We start from the raw sequence: 4,194 nt of genomic DNA, 5'->3' as shown, positions 1-4,194 counted from the left end.
CCAGTGTGTTAACTGGTATAACCCCATGGTGTGGACATCACCCCCTTTTTCAGCTACTACTTCTCCTGAGCCCCTTCACAGTTGTTCTTTTGCCTCTGGCTTTGGGACCCTGTGTCCTTAATATGATTACACAATGTATAAACTCCCATATTAATGCTATAAAATATCAAATGTTTGTCACAACCCCAGAAATCTATGTTTACCACCATTCTGTTAATTGACCCTCCTCGAGTATAATTGAGGAGGCTCAAGAGAGGAGAATGATGTGGATGGGCCCGAACTCACAATAGCCCAAGGCCAGCAATTGCCAACATTTCCCAGGCCTCTATGAATTCAGTGCCTCTGCCTCTCCCTTTCTAAAGTAATAAAAGCAATCAGACCTTGAGAAGCTGAACATCCACTTATCTGACCCTTTCTTCCTGAGAACAAACTCTGGGCTGCATGTTCCTGATGGATTGCTTCTTCCTGATTGGCTTCTTCTCCCTGAAAGAATGCACTTAGCCTGCTGAGAATCGCCCCTCCCCAAACTCCTCGATAAAAGACTGTGCTTAACCCCTAAGAGGGGGACAGAGATTCAGAGTGTTAACTCCTCCACGCCTACTGGTGTAATTTTTTTTTTTTTGGAGAGGTTTTTCGCTATAAGGCACATGCGTTCACCAGATAGACAGAGAGAGACATAGAGACAGAAAGCAAGAAGTCGCCCCCCAAGGGGGATGGTCACGCCGCAATCCCTTCTCCTCCATTCTCCTCTCGGGATCTTGGGCACGCATGCACATGCTCCCGGCGTGAGTTTTAAGCCACCGGGTCCGGGACTCGACCCGTGGTCGACTACGTGGGAGTCCAGCGACATAGCCATTACGCTAACTGCTGGTTCCCCTACTGGTGTAATTAAAGAGTTCTCTTTTCTCTCTGGAGTGCTGCATTTTCATCCCTCAGCTGTCTGTTTTTCCACAACACCATGACTGCACTGCAGCTGCCTTGGCCATTTTGCCCTAAATCTGTCTTCCACAGCACTCTTCTTCCTGTCTCTCAGGCTGCCTCCTTCACTTGCTCAGGCCTTTGGTGGGCATTGACCCTCTCTTGGTTCCTGCCAGCAGTTCTGCTTGCCTGCTGGTGGGATTCTGTTCATTCGCTGGGCATGACCATAGATAGCTCTTGTCTTTAGGAGCAGCCACTCCCAGTAGGGGTGTGCTCACATTCTCTTTGTCTACATCTCCAGTGCCAACCATCCTCTTGGGGGCACAGACAGGGATATCTATTCTGAAGGCGTTCTCTGTCCAGTTTACCTGCTGGTCCCCATGGTTTTAACATTTTTAGCCATTTTAATAGATGTGCAATTACGGGGCCAGCAAATGGAGTAATGTTTACATTGCTGGACTCCCACCTACTTGACCACGATTCGAGTCCCGGAACCTGTGGCTTAAAACAACTCATTTTGGGCATGTGTGCATGCGTGCCCAAAATCCCAAGAGGAGAATGGAGGAAAAGAGATTGAGGTGTGGCCATACTCTTGGGAGATGATTTCTTGGCTTCTGTCTCTCAGCCTCTCTCTGTCTCACCAGAGAGCACACATACCCTATAGTAAAAATGTCTCTTAAAAATGTGTAATTATATTTCATTATCGTTTTAATTTGGGTTTTCCCCAAGAGAAGGATTCTATGCTGATGTGTATATCTTATTTGTTGAGGCATCTATTCAGATCTTTATTCATTTTATAAATTGTTAGTGGGGCCAGCAGGCAGCATGATGGTTAAGACACTGAACTCTTGTGTGGTCAATCACTGTTCAAGCCCTGGGCTTGGGGGCTTGAACAATCACACTGGGCACATGCATGTGTGTGTGCCCCAGAATCCTAGGAGGACAACGGGGGAGAGTGGATTGCGGCATGGCCGTCCCTCCTCGGGTTGAGTTCTCACTTTCTCTCTCACCATTTCAGTCTCTCTAATAAGTGCATGTGCCCTATGGCATCCACCATGGGGAATGGTCACACAGCAGCCCCCTTTCCTCCATCTCTAGCTCTCTTCAGAACTTTGGATATGCATGTACATGCACCCAGCATGTTTCTTGAGCCATAGGTCACTATAACCATGGAGTCAGCCATGCAAGATCTGGCCATCCCAATCAGAATGCCACTAGCCTATTCTAGGTTTAAAACCATTCACTGGGGACCAGCAGTTAGCGTAATGGCTATGTCGCTGGACTCCCATGTAGTTGCCTGGGGTTCAAGGCCTGGACCCCGTGGCTTAAACTCACGCTGGGTGCATGTGTGGGTGTGCCCAAGATCCCGAGAGGAGAATGGATTGCAACGTGGCCATCCCCCCTGGGGGGGTGTGATTTCTCGCTTTCTGTCTCTCTGTCTCTGTCTTTCTGGCGAGTGCACGTGCCCTATAACAAAAACCTCTCCAAATAAATAAATAAATAAATAAAACCAGTCTTTGATGGGCCCAGTAGATGGCATGGTGGTTAAGGCATTGGATGCCCAGATTGCTGACTATGGTTTGAGTCTCTGACCTGGCAGCTTAAAAATCATGCCAGGCATGTGTGCATGCAAGCCCAAAATTCCAAGAGGAGAATGGAGGAGAAGAGATTGTGGTATGGCCATCCCCACTGTGGGATGACTTCTCACTTTTCCTTTCTCCATCTCTAGCAAGCACATGCACCCTATGGCAAAAACTAAAAGCAGACAAACAAAAAAAGCCAGTTCTTTGATATCTTTGTTGGGAATTTGGAATTCTACTGAATTTGTAAATCACATTTCTTTCTTTTTCTTTTTTGTACATCACATTTAAAAGAATTGTCATCTTAGTGATAATGAGTTTATTGTTCTATTTCTGTTCATATTTAATTTCTCTCAACTATGTTTTGAAGTTTTCTGAATGTGTACTTATATATATTTTGTTAGACTTATGTTTAATAACTTAATTTGTGGGAGTTTTATAGTAAATGGCATTTTTTTCTTAAATAATTATTTTATTTACATTTATTAATATGTTTATTTGAATTTGACCAGAGAGGGACAGAGTGAGAGAGAGAGAGAGAAAGGGAAGTGAGAAAGTGAGCCACAAGATCCAGGACTTGAACCACACACAGCCATGTGGATAATCACTGTGCCACCTGCTGGCCCTAGTAAATGGCATTAAAAAAATGGTTTATTTCATTGTATTACTTTATTATTATTTAAAAATCTCTATTTTCTCTTTCTTTCTTTCTTTTTTTTTTGGAGAGGTTTCTGCTATAGGGCACATGCACTCACCAGAAAGACAGAGAGACATAAACCCTCCAGAGGGGATGGCCACGCCACAATTTCCTTTCCTCCATTCTCCTCTTGGGATCTTTGGCATGCACGCACACATGCCCGGAGTGAATTTAAGCCACTGGGTCCAGGACTTGAACCGTGGTCAACTACATGGGAGTCCAGCGACATAGCGATTATGCCAACTGTTGGTCCCTCTTTTTCCTTTTTAACAAATTATTTTATTTAACTTTCTCTCTTTCTTTGCATTTGCCAGAGAAGGGCAGAGTGAGAGAGAGAAGGAAAATGAGAAAGCAAGCCACCAGGTTTGGAACTTGAACCACAGTCAGCCATGTGGGAATCTAGTGCCCTTAACCACTATGCCCCCTGCCAGCCCCTTATTATTATTTTTTAATTTGACTGGATAGAGACAGAGAAAGAGAAAGGGAAAGTGAGAAAGCAAGTTGCTAGGTCTGAGACTCAAACCATGGCCAGCCATGTGGGAGTCCAGCACCCCAACCACCAGCCCACGTGCTGGTCCCAATGGCATTGCTTTTTAGAATTTTTTAAGGTTAGGCATTTTACAGGGCCCTTTGGCCCCTCCTAGGCCTTTATCTTGTTAATAATCCCCTCTCCTCCTCCCAGAACAGCCCTTCTTCAAGAGACAGACAGCTCCATGGCTCCTCCTGTGATAAAGCCATTTCACGCGGTGCCTTTGCGTGCTGCGCGGTTTTCTAATTTTTGAGTTTTATAGAAATTTTTTGAATATTAATTTTTTTAGATTTATTTAAAAGTGTTTCTCTTCTTTTTCTCTGTTTCTTGTTTTTTCTTTTTTTTCTTCTGTTGTTGGTATTGTTTCCCTCTCTCTGCTTCCTTTTCTGCACACTCCTCGACCCTCAGATTGAACTTCCAAGTTTGGGAAGAAACCGATCATCCACCAGATGACTAGAAATCGCTGCAGG

This window comes from Tupaia chinensis, unplaced genomic scaffold (genome assembly GCF_000334495.1).
Source record: "Tupaia chinensis unplaced genomic scaffold, TupChi_1.0 Scaffold144336_1, whole genome shotgun sequence".
Lineage (NCBI taxonomy): Eukaryota > Metazoa > Chordata > Mammalia > Scandentia > Tupaiidae > Tupaia > Tupaia belangeri.
The sequence above is the reverse complement of the archived record's forward strand: the minus strand, read 5'-3'. Positions refer to the sequence as shown.